The sequence below is a fragment of the Schistocerca serialis genome, chromosome 3, assembly GCF_023864345.2.
Source record: "Schistocerca serialis cubense isolate TAMUIC-IGC-003099 chromosome 3, iqSchSeri2.2, whole genome shotgun sequence".
In the NCBI taxonomy this organism is placed as follows: domain Eukaryota; kingdom Metazoa; phylum Arthropoda; class Insecta; order Orthoptera; family Acrididae; genus Schistocerca; species Schistocerca serialis.
This window is the reverse complement of record NC_064640.1, coordinates 933,852,603-933,876,586: the sequence shown is the minus strand read 5'-3', so window position 1 is coordinate 933,876,586 and position 23,984 is coordinate 933,852,603. Positions and strand designations below refer to the sequence as shown.

Genomic DNA, 23,984 nt, shown 5'->3' with positions numbered 1-23,984 from the left:
TGTATTGAACCAGGAATAACTCTCAGAAGGAGAACACAAAAAGCAAATCCTGGGAAGCCCAATGGTAAACAAGGTACAATAAGACAGAGATAATATGAAGGAGAAGTAGGAGGAGAGTGAGAGGGGTAAGGTGGGCGAGCTGCTTTGCCCAGAATGCAGTTGTAGGTCGCTGGAGTACTGTATGCGGTAGGAGACACTCCCTCTGCTTCCCACCAGCACCACCTCACCGTCCGTTACCCCAAGAAAACGAGCAACATAGAAAAGACGGTCAAAATTTAGGAAAGATAAAACGTTAAAAATGGCAAACGTAAAAGAAGAGGAGAATAAAAAGGTGAGAAGGGTTGGGACCAAGCCAGACTGCCGAGAAAGGGCCGCCATGGGACCCCTGAATCAGAGCAGGCGAGGGTTGTCCCGCCAACTCCTCACGCGGTCAAGAAGGCCAAAGTGCCTCACCTCACAGAGAGGAATAGAAACCGCCTTCGTGGGTGAAATGTAAAACCAAGTCAGCCGCTTAGGTGTCGCCTGCTGACACCAGAGGTAGCGTGTCAGAAAGTTTAAGATATCGCCACGAAGCAGCCAAATTTGGTCAGTCTGGTAGGATGTTGGCCACAGTCAGGTGGACACCACATCGGCGGTAAGGCGGATGCTCATGTCGGAGAATGTGGCTGTGAATCAGTCAAGTGTGGCCGATGCACAGCTGACAAAGGACAGTGAATTCCCTGTGAGAAGCGCGAAGGGAAGACTGCCATATGGTCGTGATCTCCTTTATTGTCCTCTGTTGGGGGAGTCAGGGCGAACCAATCCGAGTTCCGGACATCCAACAACTGATGACGTAGAGTCGACAGAAGGTCCAGTTCTGGGACCCCCATCTCGGAAAACACTTGTTGGTTTGGCTGTGTCTATGCTATGTGGATGACTGTGACGAGTGCTAATTGTATTTATTTTTTATGGACGTGTATGAAGTGAGAGGAAGGAAACATAGCGTTGGCGATAGCTGGCCCATCTCTCTCGGATACCCGCTATCGTGCACAACGACCCCACCTGACAGATGGACCATCGTCACCAGCCCTCACTCCAAGAGACGCGCTAGAAAGAGTCAAGATTTGATACTCCTCCCTGCAGTACAAAAAGCACGTTGAGAGAATCTATGACAGCAAAGGACTAGGGCGACTATCAGAATCATTTACTCGGACGTACTGACATGTTTTTGCCTCTCTTTCTTTCATTCTTTGGGTTGCTTCGCGTTCTATTGTCCTACATTGAACGCAAAAATTGCACGCCTCGTGTGGCCAGCGCAGTGTTGTGCCTGGGGACTTGGGTCCCTCAGCGCACAACAAAGCTCCGGGTTTCCTACTCGCGAAGTTCCTTCTTGAAACTACTGGAGGTAGCGTCTTCTATCTAAAGTTTGGACGTCGGCCAGTTCAGACTGATTGTCTAAGAGTGGCTGCGCCGCTGGGCGGTCGCTAGTGTCGTAGGCGCTCGCGAAATTTTACCAACTCTCCGCCGCTGCGGAAGAAACTTCTGTGTTTGCTCTCCGAGTTCACGAACGTGTAATACAAATTATCTGTGGCGAGAATTCAAGAATATACTGCTGTGGCTTTTACAAAGAACTGGGGGTACTAACTACTCCACCCCAGTATATTTATTCCTTAATGGGGTGGCCGGCCGAAGTGGCTGTGCGGTTAAAGGCGCTGCAGTCTGGAACCGCAAGACCGCTACGGTCGCAGGTTCGAATCCTGCCTCGGGCATGGATGTTTGTGATGTCCTTAGGTTAGTTAGGTTTAACTAGTTCTAAGTTCTAGGGGACTAATGACCTCAGCAGTTGAGTCCCATAGTGCTCAGAGCCATTTGAACCTTAATGGGGTTCGTCATAAACAATGTAGGCCTGTCTCTTTCTCAAAGCAACAGATCAGTTCACAAAACAATCAATATTAGAAATAAGAATCATCTACACTAATATTTGGTCCAGAAACGTGCCCATTATTCAACAACATATATTTTCAGTAACTTACCAGAAACCAAAAAAAGTTAATCTAGTAATTAAGTACAATTTAATAGAAGCCAAAAGATCCTTATGGAAACACCACGACAATCCATGCTCGAACATAAATGCAGGTGCTATCCTGCAGACTGCGCAGTTGTATTTGACCACGAATGGTGCCTGTGCAATTTCCTAAACGCGTTGCAAGTGTCAGTTGTGGTCAGAGCAGTGTTCTGTTTAGTTTTGAATTATATTGGAGCTAATTGAATTCCAACGTGAATGAACTATTGGGTCTCGTAATGTGGGTGCTTCGGTAACCAAGTGAACAGAAGTGTTTGGTGTTTCAAGAGGTACTGTATCGAAGATTTAAAGCCCATACAGGGAAAGTAGAAAAGATCATCTGTTAAGTTCAGAACGCGGACGAAATTGTGTGTTGGGTGATTGTGAGAGACGGTCAGGGGAAGAAAAACCAAGGCGAAGGGTGTTCCGTAAGTAGGTCATTTAGGGCGAGATCGAATTACAAAAGCACTCATCATTAATGCGAATGCTCGCAAAAGTAAAACGTGGTGCCGAAGCTATAAAAAACTGGACTGTTGAGTAATGGAAGAAAGTCATTTGCTCGGATGAGCCTTATTTCACACTGTTTCCAACTTCTGGCCGAGTTTACGTTCCAAGAATGAAACCCGGCGGAGGTTCGGTGATGATTTGGGCAGCTATATTGAGGTATTCCATGGGCCCCGCAGTTACCCTGCAACGTCAGATTACTGACCATTTTGGCTGATCAGGTCAGTTCCATGTTACAACGTTTGTTCCCTAATGGCGATGCTGTGTTCCAAGACGACAGGACTCCTGTTTACACAGCTCTCAACGTCCAGGACTGGTTTTGTGAGCACGAGGATGAAATCTCGCATCTCCCGTGGCCACTACAGTCACCAGATCTCGATATTATTGAGCCTTTGTGGCCTGCTTTGGAGAGAAGGATGCCTGATCGCTATTCACCTCCATCATCGTTACCTGATATTTCCATTATTTTGCAGGAAAGACAGTGTAATGTTTCCTTTAAAACCACACAGGGCCTGTATTTATTCACTCCGAGATGGCTGGAAGCTAGTTTGAATGGCAACGGGTTTAACCATAGTACTGTGTTGTGTTTCTGGTGTGTCCATTCTTTTCTCCACCCCCCGTATATTTACATGTTTGCAAAGTTTGATATTAACTTGTAAATGAAAATATGTTTCATATTTTTTAGTTATTCCACTTCCTCCAGGGCCATTTCACATATTATATATGGAAGGAATATGTTTCATATTTTTTAATTATTCCACTTCCTTGACTGCTATTTCGTTTGTTTTATGTGGAACAAACATTAACAAAAAATGGTTCAAATGACTCTGAGTACTATGGGACTTAATTTCTGAGGTCATCAGTCCCCTAGAACGTAGAACTACTTAAACCTAACTAACCTAAGGACATGACACACATCCATGCCCGAGGCAGAATTCGAACCTGCGACCGTAGCGGTCACGCGGTTCCAGACTGTAGTGCCTAGAACCGCTCGGCCAAAACATTAACATCTCTCTTCATTCGTAAATATATATTATTTACTTTTTTAGACGTTCTAAGTCCTTAAAATCTCCTGCTATTGGACTATGGAACAAGGACAATATCTACCTTGCTAGAGACTGTGGTATTATCCAAGATACGCTAGCTTCAAGCTGGAACGGATTCTATTCGTCATTTTCCCAGTATGGACTATGGAACAAGGACAATATCTACCTTGCTAGAGACTGTGGTATTATCCAAGATACGCTAGCTTCAAGCTGGAACGGATTCTATTCGTCATTTTCCCAGTATGGTGTACACCCCATTGATACAGGTATTTGTATATTCCCCCGTACTACCTAGGCTGACACGAGATATGATATTATGTGATTACACCTTCTGCAATCAATCCTTGAAAATCTTTCATAACCTCAAATACCTAGAGACATCCAAACCGGCGATTTCAAGTGGAGTGATCACTAGAACGTAGTTGTGGTGAGGGTTTCTCCACATAGGGGTTCATTGTAAGAATTCATAATAGTAGGACGTCGCTTGCACACCTCCCCTCTGGCCGAATCTTGAACATTGCCCTTCTGTACGAGTCCCTTAAAAAGCTAAATTCCGGCAGCGTCTTAAATATTGGGGAAGCCAACTGAAAAAAAAAGTTCAGCCCGGAAATACACACTCTCAAAACTGGAATAGGAGGAAGGAAAAAATGTATGATGATGTGTCATCACTGATCCTTGTTGATAGCTAGCGAAGCTGAGTGGCCAGTGCACGAAATACACTGCTTTACAAAGATCTCTTCTCATTCTACAGAACGGCGACGGTTTATATATACTCAATAGATAACTGCGTACACAGAAGAATGACACAATTATAGAGTTGGTCTACTGACATTGACACACATGATCGTATAGATATGGTTTGTACGAAGCCAACCAATATACGAATGAGCAAGCATTTCTTTGTTTTCCTTCCGATGCAGTAGGAACACAAATAGTGTCAGATCCTATGCTTAATTTTCTCTAAAGATAACGCAGAAAACTTTAATTACTTAATTTCGTCTAACTTACATCACAAATAAGTAATATGTAAAAATATTGTGCAAATCCGATCAAATCATTTGCAGACAAGGGAAACAGGGAGTTGAAAACCAGTGTAGTATTCTCCTCGATCGAGTATGCGAAAGTGAGGCCCGACTCTCAGGTCATTAAGGACTAAACACAAACTCCTTTCTGCCAGAAAAGGAAAGAAATCAGCCGTTGCCTTGCTTCAGAACCAATCCCAGCATTCTCCTGGTGCTATTTCCGGCAGATCTATACCGCATTTTTCGGATGAGGATTTGAAGTTCAGTCCTCACGAATACATTAAATTTAATCAATGTGCACCATGTAAAAGTGTTTTATCCACGAACTAAAAGCATTATTTGCTGACATACATACATCGAAAATAATACAAAAGCTGCAGTATTACACGGAAAAATAACTAACAGTCAGCCTAGCAGTTTCTCTACAGCAACATAAAATCTCGCAGCTGACATACGGCAATGTCTCTAGCTTCAATATGTGTTTTCTGAAGTTTATATTTCGGTTTCATTTCCGATAAGGATGTTCCTCTTGTGTTACCAATAGCATATGGCTTCTTTTTTTTTTATATAAAACTATGGCTGTGATGGACAGGCACTCACAGGAAACCGAAATTTTATTCAAAGTAATGCACACCATACACAAGTGTTATGTAAACAAATAATAAATGTATTGTCCACAGATCATGCTCACGTATTATGAATTTCATGGAGGCCAAAAATCTCCTGTAGAAATCTACAAATTCAGCAATTAACGATCGTCTGCGATACCCAGAAAAGAGTAATACCGGCGCCCAAGTTGACCCGTGTTCCTTGAATTCCGGAGGGCGGTAGATACAGTTACGCACTGTCGCCTAATGAACAAAATACGATTATAGGGAACATGAGACTAGGTTTTTGGAGTTCTTATCAAATGGAACAGCACTGGAGGAACTTAGGATGAACGCCAAGGTAGTGTTACAGGACAATTATCGTATGCAATATACTCGTACAGGATGAACCAGAACTCCACCGATGAACTTTCAGAGGTGATAGTATGAACTAAAAGACGGAAAAAAGTGCAGCATGCCTTAAGATCCATGAGCTCGAGTTCACCTTTGATACTGTGAAACACGCCTCTTCTATAGTAAACTCTTCGCGTTCCACATTTTAGGAAGTGACAGTATGGATTAAATCAAGAAAAACATGTCCGGTAAACACGGGCTCTAAATGCACACCTTAAGGACTATGAGCACTTGTTTAGTAGTAGGGATACGCTTCACAATAGCGAAGTTGAACAAGTACTCATGGCTCTTAAGCTTTTCATTTTGGAACCCATGTTTACTGGACTTTTTTGTTGTTTTGCTACACGCTAGCACCTTTCCAAATACGTAAAGCAACGAGGTTTCAGTAGAAGAGATGTGTCTCACAGTAACGAAGATGAACAAGTGCTCATAATTCCTAAGCTATGCATTTCAGTCCATATTTACTAGAATTTTTTTCTTACTTTGGTTCCTATTTCTATCTCTCATAGTTTGTTGGTCGAGTTCTGGTTGATCTGTGTACAAACGACCTAACAGGTAAGGTCGTAAGTTCAATGAGGCTGTTAGTGAATGATGCTGTTGTATATAAAGAGGTCACAACTCTAGAAAATTGTAGTGGAAGTGGGAAGATCTACGCTTGGTGGAAGAATTCGTAGTTGATCCTCAATATTAATCAGTGTAACGCATTGCGCATGTTTAGGAGTAAATTCCTGCTATTTTATGATTACACGATTCCCGAACAGTCCCTGGAAGCAGTGACATCCATTAAATATTTGGCAGTATGGGTATGGAGCGAAACGATCTCATAAAGGCAAGTGCCACACTGAGATTCATCGGACGGATCTGAGAAAGTGTAGTCCACTCATGGACGGTAGTCTACGAAACCTTCGTTCGATTGATACTTGAGTATAGCTCGTCAGTGTGTCACTTTTACCCGAGAGAATTGATAGATGAAATACAATAGATCTAAGGAAGAGCAGAGCGTTTCGTCACAGGCGCGAAATCGTCACGGAATGCTCATCCAACTTCTTTGGCATACGTTACAAGACAGATGTCGCCCGCTAAAGAGTGGTTTACTGAGAAAATTCCGAGAACGATTCTTAACTGGGACGAAAGATGATGGGTAAAAACTGTCTTGCTGGAGGGAGGCATACCCTGCAAATTCTTATTTTGAGCAGGCACAACACAGAGATTTTAACTACTTTGTACAAGGACAGATGCAACGAATATGATTTGCAGAACCGGCATCAGTAGCTCGACGCGTTCAGCAGAACGTTTTCTGCAGCTCTGCAATTCCAATTGGAAGGCGCGAGTGCGACTGTGGCGCGCAGATTGCTCCAATTCCGGCGGCCCCCCTGCTCCCTGCCCCCGGCGGTCACGTGTTTTCCATCTTGCGTCTTCTCGTCTGTTGCCGCCATCCCAGCTCTCCTGGCTTATTCTCCTACCACTCGCGGCAGTTTCAGTCTCATGTATCGCTGTAAACTTCGGTGTAGAAATTGCAGACTCTTTCGTCCGTCCTATATTTCCGCGAAGGAGTTGAAAGTGTGATACAAGGATATGCTGTGGAATGTAACGCATCTGCTGATAGCTTTTCTTCCGCTTTTCCCAGAATAACGAAGCGGAACACGCTGCATGAGATGGTAAAAGTTAGACAACTGGTAACTACACGACAAAGGGGGATACTGAAAGCATGCTTTCAGATACTTAAAATATTCTGCAAATGTCGTACGGAGAAATTACTTCACTTTCTCAGCACATAAGGCAACGGTCTTGCCGCAGTGGATACACCGGTTCCCGTGAGATCACCGGAGTTAAGCGCTGTCGGGCGTGGTCGGCGCTTGGATGGGTGACCATCCAGGCCGCCATGCGCTGTTGCCATTTTTCGGGGCGCACTCGGCCTCGTGATGTCAATTGAGGAGCTACTCTACCGAATAGTAGCGGCTTCGGTCAAGAATACCATCTTACGACCGGGAGAGCGGTGTGCTGACCCCACGCCCCTCCTATCCTCTAACGAGGATGACACGGCGCTCGGATGGTCCCGGTAGGCCACTCGTGGCCTGAAGACGGAGTGCTTTTTTTTTCTCAGCATATGTGATCAAAAGTATCCGACCACCCCCAAAAACATACGTTTTTCATATTAGAAGCATTGTGCTGCCACCTACGGCCAGGTACTCCATATCAGCGACATGAGTAGTCATTAGACACCGTGAGAGAGCAGAATGGGGCGCTCCGCGTAACTCACGGACTTCGAACGTGGTTAGGTGATTGGGTGTCACTTGTGTCATACGTATGTAAGCGTGATTTCCACACTACTAAACATCCCTAAGTCCACTATTTCCGATATGATAGTGAAGTGGAAACGAGGACGGACACGTACAGCACAAAAGCGTACAGGCCGACCTCGTCTGTTGACTGACAGGACCGCCGACAGTTGAAGAGGCAGATATCTATACAGACCATCACACAGGAATTCAAAACTGCTTCAGGATTCACTGCAGGTACCATGACAGTTAGGCAGGAGGTGAGAAAACTTGGAGTTCATGGTCGGCGGCTGCTCATAAGCCACACATCACGCCGGAAAATGGCAAACGACGCCTCGCGTGGTGTAAGAAGCGTAAACATTGGACAACTGAACAGTGGAAAAACGTTGCGTGGAGTGATGAATCATGGTGCACAATGTGGCGATCCGATGGCAAGGTGTGGGTATGGCGAATGCTCGGTGAACGTTATCTGCCAGCGTGTGGTGCCAACGGTAAAATTCGGAGGCAGTGGTGTTGTGTTGTGGTCGTGTTTTTGCACCCATTGTTGTTTTGCGTGACACTATCACAGCACAGGCCTACAGTCATGTTTTAAGCACCTTGTTGCTTCCCCCTGTTGAAGAGCAATTCGGGGATGGCGACTGCATCTATCAACACGATAGAGCACCTGTTCATAACGAACGGCCTGTGGCGGAGTGGTTACACGACAATAACGTCCCTGTAATGGACTGGCCTGCACAGTGTCCTGACCTGAATCCTATAGAACACCTTTGCGATGTTTTGGAACGCCGACTTCGTGCCAGACCTCACCGGCCGACATCGATCCCTCCCCTCAGTGCAGCACTCCGTGAAGAATGGGCTGCCATTTCCCAAGAAACCTTCCGGCACCTGATTGAACGTATGCCTGCGAGAGTGGAAGCTGTCATCAAGGCTAAGGGTGGGCCAACACCATACTGAATACCTGCATTACCGATGGAGGGCGCCACGTACTTGTGAGTCAGTTTCAGCCAGGTGTTCGGATACTTCTGATCACATAGTGTACGTACATCCAGAAAATAAAAATACAAGGGCTGTGTAAAGACATAGGAATTTTTCTTCAAAGTTGTTGGCATGCGTGACGTGTAGAAGCGTTCATAATGGTCGAACGATGTGATCGAGCGCTCCAGACAGTACGAAATTTCGTTGCAGCAGCAAAACACCTCACCCAGCGCACCCTCCGTTTGCTCTTCTTACACCAGGTGTAAGATTCATTCAGACATTCTGTCCCTCAGTTTGCGTAACGAATCGGCGGCCAGTATCCGTCGACAACTTGTGGAAACCTACGGATCCGAAGTGATGAACTGTCAGAATGTTACCAAGTGGATTAGAAGTCCGTACCGACACTCATGATGCGGGAGACCGTCTGTCATTTCAGAAGAACTTGTGCAGCAGGTAGAAGGAATAGCTCGAAATGATCGCAGTGTGATTCTTTGATCCCCTACAGAAAGTTTTCCACGCGTTTTACGAGATCTTCTGGATGAAATTTTGTCTGAAGGACTTGAAATTAAGATGTAGCGGAGACGGTGGCTGCCAAAATTATTGACTCCGGAAAGCCGCAAAATTGCGTGTCGGCTGCACTAGAATTTCTCAAACAAGTGAAACTATATGGTATTATTGTCGAAAACTGACACTCTGAGCCCGTGGCTGTGTACAAAATATAGGGTGACTCTTACATAGAAGATAACAGCAACCAGCCACTTCTTACAATGCTATTTGTTTAAATAACATGTGTTCTTCATGGAGAATTTGTTTTCAAAAGTATAATGGGTATTAAGTAGAGCAAACGGTTGCTATGTAACCTACACTCCTGGAAATGGAAAAAAGAACACATTGACACCGGTGTGTCAGACCCACCATACTTGCTCCGGACACTGCGAGAGGGCTGTACAAGCAATGATCACACGCACGGCACAGCGGACACACCAGGAACCGCGGTGTTGGCCGTCGAATGGCGCTAGCTGCGCAGCATTTGTGCACCGCCGCCGTCAATGTCAGCCAGTTTGCCGTGGCATACGGAGCTCCATCGCAGTCTTTAACACTGGTAGCATGCCGCGACAGCGTGGACGTGAACCGTTTGTGCAGTTGATGGACTTTGAGCGAGGGCGTATAGTGGGCATGCGGGAGGCCGGGTGGACGTACCGCCGAATTGCTCAACACGTGGGGCGTGAGGTCTCCACAGTACATCGATGTTGTCGCCAGTGGTCGGCGGAAGGTGCACGTGCCCGTCGACGGACCGGACCGCAGCGTCGCACGGATGCACGCCAAGACCGTAGGATCCTACGCAGTGCCGTAGGGGACCGCACCGCCACGTCCCAGCAAATTAGGGACACTGTTGCTCCTGGGGTATCGGCGAGGACCATTCGCAACCGTCTCCATGAAGCTGGGCTATGGTCCCGCACACCGTTAGGCCGTCTTCCGCTCACGCCCCAACATCGTGCAGCCCGCCTCCAGTGGTGTCGCGACAGGCGTGAATGGAGGGACGAACGGAGACGTGTCGTCTTCAGCGATGAGTGTCGCTTCTGCCTTGGTGCCAATGATGGTCGTATGCGTGTTTGGCGCCGTGCAGGTGAGCGCCACAATCAGGACTGCATACAACCGAGGCACACAGGGCCAACACCCGGCATCATGGTGTGGGGAGCGATCTCCTACACTGGCCGTACGCCACTGGTGATCGTCGAGGGGACACTGAATAGTGCACGGTACATCCAAACAGTCATCGAACCCATCGTTCTACCATTCCTAGACCGGCAAGGGAACGTGCTGTTCCAACAGGACAATGCACGTCCGCATGTATCCCGTGCCACCCAACGTGCTCTAGAAGGTGTAAGTCAACTACCCTGGCCAGCAAGATCTCCGGATCTGTCCCCCATTGAGCATGTTTGGGACTGGATGAAGCGTCGTCTCACGCGGTCTGCACGTCCAGCACGAACGCTGGTCCAACTGAGGCGCCAGGTGGAAATGGCATGGCAAGCCGTTCCACAGGACTACATCCAGCATCTCTAGGATCGTCTCCATGGGAGAATAGCAGCCTGCATTGCTGCGAAAGGTGGATATACACTGTACTAGTGCCGACATTGTGCATGCTCTGTTGCCTGTGTCTATGTGCCTGTGGTTCTGTCAGTGTGATCATGTGATGTATCTGACCCCAGGAATGTGTCAATAAAGTTTCCCCTTCCTGGGACAATGAATTCACGGTGTTCTTATTTCAATTTCCAGGAGTGTTTATGAAGGGCTGTTCCTAGAGTTAACCGTCGGCCTGATAAGACAATTTTCTTTATGCATCTTAGGCTGTGACTGGAGTCACTGCACCTCGGCTCCGTCTTTGTCATTGTTATGATTGCTATATCGCCATCTTAGCATACATACTTCCATGTGGTGAAACTTCTCGATGTGTGAGTGTTGCTTTAGATTGTGTGTACCCATATACATAAAAAAAGTGCATCAAACAGTCTTCGCAGCTGCATGATCACAAGCAGTCAGCACTGGAACGTAATGGCGTTGGTTTTTCAGTGTAAGAAACCCAAACATCTTCACTTTAATAACTCGTTTACAACATTTAATATCGTTATGAGGCATAATCACATTCCAAAAGATGTCTCACAAATTGTTTTGGTTGTAGGGCACCACCACCCCAAGGAAATTTCATCACTTGGGAAAACAGAAAGTGAAAGCTGAAGTAAGACGTGTTAACGTGAACTAACCATCTGAAGACTAACACGTGATATTCGAAACCGGTAGCAGCGCTTTTTAAATCAGTAAATAAATAGCATTGTAAAATTCGGCTGGTTGCTGTTATCTTCTATTTAAGAGTCAACCTATATTTAGAAACTATATGATTCCAGAGAACTTTCCCTCTCTCAAACATGTATGATGGATATATGCAGAAAGAAGCCACGAATGAACATTTGTACCAATGCTGGGGTTCGAAAATGGGTCTCTTTCTCACTAGGCAGATGCGCTAACCACTACATCACACTGGCACAAGGGGCTCTGCATAACTGCACGGCCTATCCTAGCATCCCCCCACCCCCCACTCCATCCAAATTCCAATTCACACGTAAGCCCACTTGGTATTCCCCCTACACTCGAATATCTTTGTGGAGGCTCTCCAATCACATTGGAATAGTACCTCAGCATCGAACGAAACGGGAGATCCTGCCTGAAACCCAGGAATTGGTGCGTTAATGAAATGCATGGGTTTCAGGCAGGAGCCCCTGATTCGATCGATGCTGGGGTGCTATTCAAACGCAGTTGGAGAGCCTATGTAATGCTATTCGAGTTTAGGGGGAATATAAAGTGGCCTGAGGCATGAATGGGCATTTGGATCGAGGAGGGAGGCAAGCTAGGATAGTCCGTGCAGTTATGCAAAGCTACTGTGCCATGGTGGCATAGTGGTTAGCGCATATACCTAGTAAGCAGGAGACCTGGGTTCGAATCCGAGCCTTGGCACAAATTTTCATTATACGCTTCGCCTGCATATATACAAGAATTTCTTAAACGTTTTCAAACTGAGGGTGAATCCCTTCTCGATTCAATTGTGACTGAGAACAAAGTGTGGGTATGTCACTATACTCCTGAGTCGAAAAGAAAATCTCTGCAGTGGTGCCTTTCCCATCCTTCATCTAACAAATATAAAAGTTTAATGAAAACATATTCATTTTTCGATTTTTGCCAATTTTTGTATTCTTACTTTCTCAATTGCCCCTCGTAAACACTATGACATAAAAAGCGGAACACCCAGAATGTGCGGAGGAATCGAAATGAAAGTTTACATATTGAGAGTGTATGTGATACCATTTCAGTGCCTACAAAACAGTGTCAAATCTACAAACAACTTTGGCAGTATGGACCCAGTTAACAGTATGACGTTGCACCCCTGCTGGCCTTGATGCATGCACAGATTCGGCGGGGAACGGTGTCATAAAGCCGTTTTATCATCTCTTGAGACAAACTGCCACCACAACTGTTGTAACGGGTCGTTATGTCCCGCATACTGGCTCTGGGGTGCAGTTATCACCTGAAGTCATACATCAGTCGTGAAGTTGCCAGTTGACATGGTATCGGCGGAACTGAAGGTGAATGGCTAGATGTCGTGTCAAGCTGGACACTGGAATAGAACGCCTGAGTCGTAAGGTCCTTTTTTGTAACCTGTTTCTTACAGCCTGATCGGACAGCGGCTGCAATGGCTCTTCCGTGAAGTTCTGGCAGTGATCTGACGATAGCCTTAAGACGCCGCAACGCAGAGGTGGTCAGATATCGGTCGTAACGTGGGATTGCAATGCGTCGGCGACCTTGTGCACTCGCCATGTGTACTGAGCTATGTCCCTGTAGTGTGGCTACAACCTATGGATGACAGATGAGACACGCTGGCATCTGCAGCAACACGACTGAAAGTCCTTCCTTCCTGGATGAAACAGGCTGCCCTCGCAACTTGCACTACATTGAAATGTCCTATTAAATGTGCTTGGTTGAATACAGTGTCCAAGAATGGGAACTGCCGTCTGTGTACCGGTTACACTTCTTTCTGAGGTGTCACCTGGTACGTAATGCATAACGCGGCGGATACATGTCAAATGAGTTTAGTTTTTGTATACATTGAAAGCGAAGATCTCAGCCCGCATCTCGTGGTCGTGCGGTAGCGTTCTCGCTTCCCACGCCCGGGTTCCCGGGTTCGATTCCCGGCGGGGTCAGGAATTTTCCCTGCCTCGTTGATGGCTGGGTGTTGTGTGCTGTCCTTAGGTTAGTTAGGTTTAATTAGTTCTAAGTTCTAGGCGACTGATGACCTCAGCAGTTGAGTCGCGTAGTGCTCAAAGCCATTTTAACCATTTTGAAGATCTCAACTTATGCAATAGGACCACAGATACCGCCAGTATCAAAATAGATTTAACACACCGGACACTGACGCACGTGTTTCCCAAATTGCTTTGAGTACCGTACGTAGAGAGGAATCTCCAAGGCATTGGGCTCATCGAGGTTCAAATCCCGGTCGAGCCATTCTTAAAGCGTATGAAGCTAATTTTGAGACAAAAATCATTAAAAATGGCACGGACTATTTATTTCCCTATTCTCGTCCAATATCAGCTTGTGCTCCATCTGTAATGACCGCGTAATCGACGTGACGCTAAACATTAATCTTCCTTTTCGTTGACTTTTTATTAAATTATACTAGCAATTTTCTTAGAATGCTGTTCAGTTTTTGTATTCATTTCACTTTAACGCTTCGGTACCGTGGAGTCACAAGAGAAAGATAAACTTAAATATTCCTATGGACGAATATACAAAGCGTTTCCGTCATGATCTGGCAAACTCTCAAGGGTGATTGTGAAGTCAGAATGTATCGTCCTGAGATACGGGAAGTGATGCAATCGAAAAACATAAGCCTTATGCGCGAGCCGGCCGCGGTGGTCTCGCGGTTCCAGGCGCGCAGTCCGGAACCGTGCGACTGCTACGGTCGCAGGTTGGAATCCTGCCTCGGACGTGGATGTGTGTGATGTCTTTAGGTTGGTTAGGTTTAAGTAGTTCTAAGTTCTAGGGGACTGTTGACCACAGCAGTTGAGTCCCATAGTGCTCAGAGCCATCATCATCACCTTATGCGCGAGGGTGTCTACTAAACTGGCATAAAACTTTTTCATAGTGTAATAAAACTATTTCATTTACGCCAAAACAAATTAACATAATTAGTTCGTGACTTGCCAAAAGTATAAGAGAAAAAGTAATTTTGCATTTTAGCACATCAGTTTACCTGATTTTATTAATCAAACATTTTTTGTGCGTTTTTGCGAACTTTCACTGCTGTTAAACAATTTTAGAAAACGAAGAGGGCTTCTTGAGAGGACTTTTTGTGTCTGTGATATACTCATCGTTTAATGATTGGAGGGAGGGCAGGCAGGACGATTATAATTGAAATCTCGTGGATGTGCAGATCTTTAGAGACGGAATACAAGCTCTTTTTGAGATAGTAGTGGAAAAAGAAGCTGCTTTGGACTGTTTCAGGAACTATCCCGGCGCTCATCTGGAATGATTCAGGGAAACTATGAAAGCTAAATCAAGATGGCCACACGCGAATTTAAATACGTTTCCTCAAAAATATTTGTTCTGCGTCACTGTCGCTGTACCATTTTCCTTCATTTTCGGAATTTAGATACAGCTTGCAGCAACTTTTTGTGTCCACGGGACAGTTAGAGGACGTCGCTGTAAGGTATTACTCCAACCATATCTCTGGATGGGTAGGAGAAACGTTCCTGTAATACTCGAACGTAGTATTACTGCAATGTTTCTGCTGTCTTCCTCTGATGAAACCCTTCTCGTTCTTCTGCAGCGACGACGACAGATAAACGAATGTCTAGAAGAAGGTGACCTGATTTGTAAACGCTGAAAAGAATCTGGCAGCGACGCAGTTAGGTCAATGTGACTTGCCCAATGTCAGGAACGTGGGAGAGACGCAGGTATTGATAGAATCAATGACGCGTGTTCTCAGTCGGCACGTACATTACTGTTCTTTAACATTATGAGGAGAGAAATCAATCAAGCATGACTGATTTTAATGATACCAGGGGAATTTACTCATCAGCTGGTACCAATAACCATGGCCCCAGTATTGTTACGAGTGCTCTGTAGAAGGGAAAACGGATACTGTAGAGGCATTAACAAACAGCGTGTTGGGTCCGCACAGAACTGACTCGCACTGTAGTCATTAGACATTAACAGTGATCTACATAATTACGATACAAAAGAGCCCAGATACGTTGATATCTTACAGCCTTAAGTTCTGGTGCTCCTAATTATATTCCAAACCACTGGTGCATTTCATCCATATTTCTTTTCCTTTCAAGCATCCAGCTACTATGAATTATTTTTTCACGGAATTATTTTGCTCAACAGGAGGAGTATAAAGGAATTTTTCCGTACCTATAATGTATCATAAGCACTGATTTCTCCTGACGCGACCTATATCTACATCTACATGATTAATCTGTAATTCATAATTAAGTGTCTGGCAGAGGGTTCATCGAACCACCGTTAAACTACTTCTCTACCTTTTCACTCTCTAACAGCGTGCGGGAAAAATGCATACTTAAATCTTTCCGTGCGAGCTCTGATTTCTCTTATTTTATTGTCATGATCATTTCTCCTTATGTAGGTGAGTGCCAACAAAATATTTCACGATCTAAGAAGAAAGTTGGTGATTGAAATTTCATGTGAAGGTAGCGTCGCAGCGAAACATTCCTTTGTTTTAATGACTGCCACCCAAATTCTTGTAACATGTCCGTGACACTCTCGCCCCTATTTCGCAATAATACAAAATGAGCTGCCCTTCACTGAACTTTCTCGATGTCGTCCGTCAGTCCTATCTAATGTGGATCCCACACCGCACAGCAATACTCCAGAAGAGGGCGGACAAGCGTCATCTCTTTAGCAGACTTTGACATATGTTCTAAGTGTTCTACCAATAAGTCGTAGTCTTTGGTTTGCTTTCTCCACAAAATTAGCTATGTGATCATTCCAATTGAAGTTATTGGTAATTGCAATCCCTAAGGATTTAGTTGAGTTTACTGTCTTTAGATTTCTGTGATGTATCGTGTAACTAAAATGTAGCGGATTCTTTTTAGTGCTCATGTGGATGACTCCACACTTTTCACTGTTTAGAGATAACTGCCACTTTTTGCACCATATGGATATCTAGCCTAAATCATTTTGCAATTTCTTTTGATCATCTGGTAACTTTACAAGACGGTAAATGACAGCACATCTGCAAAACAATGTAAGAGGACTGCTCAGACTGTCTCCTAAATCGTTTATGTGGATCAGGAACAACGGGGTACCTGAATCACTTCCTTGGGGAACGTCGGATATCACTTCTGGTTTACCCGATGACTTTCCGTCGGTTATTACGCATTGTGACTCTGCTGACCGGATATCACGAATCCAGTCACACAACTGACGCGATGCTCCATAGGCACGCTATTTAATTGGAAATCGCTTATGAGGAGCGGTGTTAAAAGCCTTCTGGAGGTCTAAAAGTATGAAATCAATTTGACGCCCGCTGTCGACAGCACTCATTTGGTCGTGAAAATAAAAAGCTAGTTGTTTTTTACAAGAATGATATTATCTGAATCCATGTTGGCTATTTGTCAATAAATCGTTTTCGTCGAGGTGATTCATAATGTTCGAGCACTTATGTGTCCCAAAATCCTACTGCAAATCGACGTTAGTGATATGGGTCTGTAATTCAGCGGATTACTCCTATTTCCTTACTTGGCAATTTGTGCACATTTCCAGTCTTTGGGTACGGATCTTTCTACGAGCGAGCTGGTGCATATGATTGTTAAGTATCGAGCTGTTGCATCGGCATACTCTGAAAGGGATCTAATTGGTATACAATCTGGACCGGAATACTTGCTTTTATTAACTGATTTAAGTTGCTTCACTACTCCGAGGATATTTACTTCCAAGTCATTCATGTTGCCTTTTCTTGATTCGAATCTGGAGTATTTACTTCGTGTTCTTTTGTGAAGGAATGTCGGAGAACCGTATTTAGTAACTCATCTTTAGTGGCGCTGTCATCAATAACATAATCATTGTTATAGGGCAGTGAATGTATTGATTGCATCTTGTCACTGTTGTATCTTACACATGACTAGAATCTGTTTGGATTTTCTGCGAGATTTCTAGACAGAGTTTCGTTGTGGAAAGAATTAAAAGCATCTCGCGTTGACGTTAGTGCTAAATTTCGAGAATCTGTAAAACTTCGTCAATCTTGGGGATTTTGCGTTCTTTTAAATTTGGCATGCTTTATCGTTGCTTCTGGAATAGTATTTTGACCTGTTTTGTGTACAATGGGGGATCAGTAACATCTCTTATCTCATCTTGTATTTAGTGTGTATCTCCCAATTGCCGTCGATACTATTTCTTTGAATTTAAACCGCATCTAGTCCACTCTTTCATAGTCGGATTGGAAGGAGTGGAGACTGTCTCTTAGGAAGATGTCAAGAGAATTTTTACATGTATTTTTGTAAATGTATTTTTCGTTTATTTATAGTGGTTTTGGATGTTACTGTACTTAGTCTAGCCACAACAACATTGTGGTCACCAATTCATGTATGTCATGATGCTCCGTATTTGGTCAGGTCTATTTACCGCTAAGAGGTCAAGTATGTTTTCGCAACAATTTACACATCGAGTGGGCACCTGAAATAGATGTTCAAAATAATTTTTTGAGAAGGCATTCAGTACGTTATGCCTATCACTGACTTTAAACATGTATATTCTCCAACATATCGAGGGTAGATCTGCCCTTTCTGCATGAGTGGCGTACCTAGTTAAAGTAACACTCAAGTTTTCTTTGAACTGTGGACCAATTGTATCATACGAGTCGGGGGCTCAGTAAAAGGAATAAGTTATTAATTTATTGTGGATCTCAAGTATAACATCTATCCATGCTAACTCATAGGAACTATCTACTTCGATTTCACTGTACTGTAAACTACTTCTGACAGCAATAAACACTCCACCACCACTGTATTTAATCTTCCCTTTCTGAACACGGTAAGGTTCTTTGTAAAAATTTCTGCTATACTTATTTTCAGCTTTAGCCAGCATTCTGTACCTATAAGGATTATTCAGTGCTTTCTATTAACGCTTGGGGCTCCGGTTTTTTTCCAACACAGTTACAACAGTTACAGTGTTGATTGTTCCTATGTCTACCATCTTTCTGTGTTCGCCTTGCACCTTTTGAAACTGAAGCCCGTTTTGTACTTCCTCGAGACCCTCTAAAGTAAAAAATCTCCCAGTCACCGCCATACAGCCCGCATTACTCATGTAGCTGCTTCCTGCGTGTAGTGGACTCCTGACGTATTTAGCAGAACCCGGGAACGCACCACCCTATGGCACCAAGTCTAGGAATCTGCAACTTAGACGGTCGCAGAATTGTCTGAGCCCCTGATCAGACCCTCCACTTAGCTCTTTACCACAAGACCACAGTCGGTTCTCTCTACGATGCTACAGATGGTTAGTTCCACCTTCATCTCGCAAGTAACACTGGCAGTCTTTACTTTCGCTACAGTCTCGTTTTTCTTTCCGTGCAACTTTCTAAATGTAGTAACAGGGTCCATAACTTGTGATCGTTTAGAAATTTATCTCGTTTTATTTCCATTCTTGCTAAAAAGTTATTAGAATGGAAATACGAGTATCACTTTAAAAGAAGAGCATAGGCCTACACGCACAAAATGATTAAAACTAATCGTAGACCATCTAATTCACCTTATAATATACTCTAAGAAAAAAAAAACTCACCACGAAGGAATTATCCGAATGGGATGGAAATTAGCAGATGTGATATACAAGTGAAGACAAAGAAACGATAAAAATTTCAGAAAAATTGTATGACTCATTCAAGAGAAAGAGCTTCTCAAACCGAGCGAGGTGGCGCAGTGGTTAGCACAGTGGACTCGCATTCGGGAGGACGACGGTTCAATCCCGCGTCCGGCCATCCTGATTTAGGTTTTCCGTGATTTCCTTAAATCGCTCCAGGCAAATGCCGGGATGGTTCCTTTGAAAGGGCACGGCCGACTTCGTTCCCTAATCCGGTGAGACCGATGACCTCGCTGTTTGGTCTCTTCCCCCAAAACAACCCAAAACAACAAAGCTTCTCAAAGTGAGCAGTCCAGTAATACGTCGGTCTACATCTGGCCCTTATGCAAACAATTATTCGGCTTGGCTTTGATTGACAGAGATATTGGACGTCCTCCTTAGGTATATCGTGCCTGATTCTGTCCAATTGGAACGTTAGAGAGTCAAAATCCGTAATTTGTTGGAGGGATCTGCCCATAATACTCCATACTAGGCCTGTTTAGGCTCACGCTCGCTCGCTGCCTGCGTAGTTATCCCTCGCGATAAAATGGGACGGTCGGACGTCATTACGTAGCACAGGGGAAGAGCATACATACTGTGCGCTGTCTTCAGAGGAATGACCCCGTGAGACGTGAGCCTATGTACTTACCCTACTTGTGCAACAACTTCTTTCCCCAGTGAAGAGACTACAACTTACAAGCTTATTTTACAGTTAGCAGTACTCTTAAAGAGGTATCTGTTGTGACTGACAATTCGCAATTTTTCACAAACACAACTTTTATATATGTTAGTTTACAAGGTTGATGACTGACCAACAAAAGAAAGGTAACAATAGCGATGCCAGTAAAGTCTCCTAATTGAGGCAAACAAAAGTTTACTTCTAATTTTCCACAAATGTTCGTGGTAACACACACACATTAGTAAAAGTCCGATTCAGAGACGAAGACTTAATCTTCAGCGGTCGAAGTCTATGAGGCCGGCATTCGGAGTGATACTGAAGTTCGGGGCTGGTTCTAACTCCTAAAGAGCTGTTCCCAGCCAGTCAGGTTTTGGCGTAGTGATACTTCCTGCAGGCCGTGGCTCGAGCTCCCCCTGCAGGAAGTAGTGCTTGGAATGTCTGTTTCCATTACCTTGTATGTAAATAGCCGGTGCTTACCATAGTGCTTTTGGTACGCCTTGAACGTAGACAACCCCGTCCTCTGTGGTGTAATATGGGTAGCCGGCCCTCAGGGGCTACCTTCGCTCCGGCATAACAGTATCAGACATTGATGCCTTAATGGAAATAAGTAGTACTGATTGATATCTAGTGATTCTATGTTTGAAGTGTGAATAAAATATTCACGAAGTACTAGGTAATGTCAAAATAAACAACATCCGAAAACGACATATATCATAAGACAGCATCAGTCGTAATAAATATCATATGTCGAACTTAGCTGTCCCATGTTCTTCGTCTCATTAAGTTCCATTTAGTTGTCATTTCTAATGAATGCAACAGTGATAAGAAGTAAATTTGCCACGAAAGGCATTAATTAGCCACGAACAACTGATACATCTCGGTAGCTGCCACAGAATAGACTCATTGACAACAGTTTCTCGTGCCGTGCTGGCTTGTTCGGATTCCTCCCCCCTTCCCGCCCCTCAATTACTCGCTGTGAGCCGGGCTGTTGCTCACTGCTGAGGCGTGAGCGTGAGCTAGCTCCCACGAGCAAATCGGTGAACAACCCTGGCCCAAACCTTCTCAACTGTGGACAGAGCCGGCGACCTTGCTGGCCATGGTAGGGTTTTGCAAGCACGAATACAACAGTAGAAATTCTAGTCGTGTAGGTGCAGGCAATACCTTGTTGAAATGTAAGCCCAGAATGGCTTGCCATGAAGGACAGCAAAACGGGACGTAGAATATCGTCGACGTACCACTGTGATATTAGGGATGAGAACCAAAGAGGTCGTGCTACTAAATCAAATGGCACCCCACACTATCATGCCGTACGGTGGGCGACAGCCAGGTTCGTATCCCATCGCTGTCACGGGCGTCTCTAGACGCCTTCGCTGGTCATCACGGGTCAGTTCGAGGTGAGACTCATCACCGTTCTATTCCAAATTCCAAGGCGATAATTCCTTCGTAGTGGGTCGCTTTTCCCCCCTTCTTCTTAGAGTATATTATTGAAAATCTATGCTCATCTAACATCTGAAGGGAAGGAAGCGGGGAGGTTCTAACACTTTAGCAATGTTTAGGTAAGGCAGTAAAACAAAGTAACTACTCACTCAAGGCATCCCACAAGGTGTTAAAACATGTATGGCTGAGATTAAAATAGGAAATTGTATCTTATATAGAACGGAGTTTCAAAACCAGTGTCTCCATAATCCTTATTCCTTTCGAAATTATTTTACGTTATTTACGTTCACAAACGCTGTGGCCCTGTCTTCACATTACGATTGTTTAGTTTCATCCCATGATCCTTAAGGACCGTATGTATTTTCCACCCTCATGCACTCGAAATTCCATTTTGACCATGCAGATTTTGAGATTACGATTCATCAACTGGAAATTATGCGGGCAAGTTACAGACCGAAACTTTATGATATTTACTTAATTCGCCTGCAGTATATGACTTGGTCCATATTTTAAAGAAATAAGTATTGGTGTTTATGAGACTTTCTCCTACGCTGAAACAAAGCTAAAAATCTTGGGAAAGTGTTACTGTACAACATGTCATGTTAAAAGTAATGTGGTCTTGGTATATCTCCATACAGGAGAAAGGAGTGACAGACATCGCCGGAGAATAAATGTTGTATCGATTTATCGTATGTCGATTCATAGGACTACAAAAAAGAACTTCCGGCTGATATCAAATGTGCATTGTAAATATGAAAGGCAGCGACCGAGACCGTGTATCACTACCTAGAATGAGGTGCACTTTTTCTTTAACACGTAAGAGGACTGGTTTGGTTCAAATGGCTCTAAGCACTAAGGGATTTAACATCTGAGGTCATCAGTCCCCTAGACTTAGAACTACTTAAACCTAACCAACCTAAGGACAGCACACACATCCATGCCCGAGGCAGGATTCGAAGCTGCGACCGTCGCAGCAGCGCGGTTCCGGACTGAAGCGCCTAGAACTGCTCGGCCACAGCGGCCGGTGGACTGCTTTGATGCAGTTCTCAGTGCGAGTCTCTTCAATAACTACTGCAGCCTGTGTTTCACCTAATATACGAGGACGTGATGAAAACTAATGCTTTTGAATCTTTTGTGTGAAAACTCTTAAAGCTTTTTGAATAAAACAGACGTTAACAACATCCTACATCTTTATTCTTCATATCTACATATTTGCAGCGCTCTGACGCTAGAGGGCTTGTAACATGGCGGTATGTAATGCAGCTACAATGAGGTGACAAAAGTCATGCATCGGGTCGGACCTCCTTTCTCCGGGCGAAGTGCAGCAATTCTTCTATTCCTAACGTTTCGTCCAATACTAAGTGTTTTCCAGTCGCCTAGGTTCCAACCGATGTGGTCACGAGCCCAGGAGAGGCGCTGCAGGCGATGTCGTGCTGTTATCAAAGGCACTCTTCTGCTGTCGTAGTCCATTAAAGCCAAATTTTGGAGCACTTTCCTAACGCATACGTGCGTCGTACGTCCCACATTGATTTCTGCGATTATTTCTCGCAGTGTTGCTTGTCTTTTAGTACTGACAACTCTACGCAAACGCCGGTGCTTGCGATCGTTACGTGCAGGCCATCGGCCACTGCGTTGTTCGTGGTGAGAGGTAATGCCTGAAATATGGTATTCTCGGCACATTCCTGACACTGTGGTTCTCGGAATATTGAATTCCCTAACGATTTACGAAATGGAATGTTCAACGAGTCCAGCTCCAACTGCCATTCCGCTTTCAAAGTCTGTTAATTCCCTTCTTGCGGCCATAATCGCGTCGGACATCTCACGTGAATCACCTCGGCGCAAATGACAGCTTCGCCAGCGCACTGTCCTTTTATATCTTGTGTACGCGATACTCCCGCCATCTGTATCCGTGCATGTCGTTATCCCACGACTTTTTTCACCTCAGTGTGTTTCGGTGCGTGAGAAATAGCGTGCTGTAATCGAGTTTCGAATTGAAAGAGCACCCTTTCGTTCAGCATGACAATGCCAGACTACACACGAGCGCTGCGACATCTGCAATCACCCAACGCCTTGGGTTCAGCGTCAGCGATCATCCTCCATACTCTCCCTACTCGACCCCATCCGATTTTTATATGTTTCCAGAACTTACAGAACACCTTAGAGGACTCCACTTTGATAGCAATGAAGTGGAGCAAGTATAGGTGAGGTTGTTGCTCCATTAACAAAAAAATGGTTCAAATGGCTCTGAACGCTATGGGACTTAACATCTGAGGTCATCAGTCACCTAGAACTTAGAACTACTAAAACCTAACTAACCTAAGGACATCATACACAACCATGCCCGAGGGAGGATTCGAACCTGCGACCGTAGCGGTCGCGCGGTTCCATACTGAAGCGCCTAGAGCCGCTCGGCCACACCGGCCGACCCGTCAACAAAGTCAAACATTCTATAGTGACGGTACAACAAACCGGTCTCTCATTAGGTGAAATGTATTCGTCGCCAGAGTGACTATGTTGAGAAATAAGTATGCTTAGAAGAAGAATAAAGATGTAGAAAGTTAACAACGTTTGTTTTATTTAAAAAGCTGTA

The 23,984-nt window shown here is 44.7% G+C and overlaps 1 protein-coding gene across 2 annotated transcripts in view; it reads right to left on the bottom strand.

Moving 5' to 3' along the window:
• LOC126471209 (b(0,+)-type amino acid transporter 1) overlaps positions 1-23,984 on the bottom strand; it is a 591,197-nt gene that overhangs the window by 195,295 nt on the left and 371,918 nt on the right. The window lies entirely within an intron of this gene.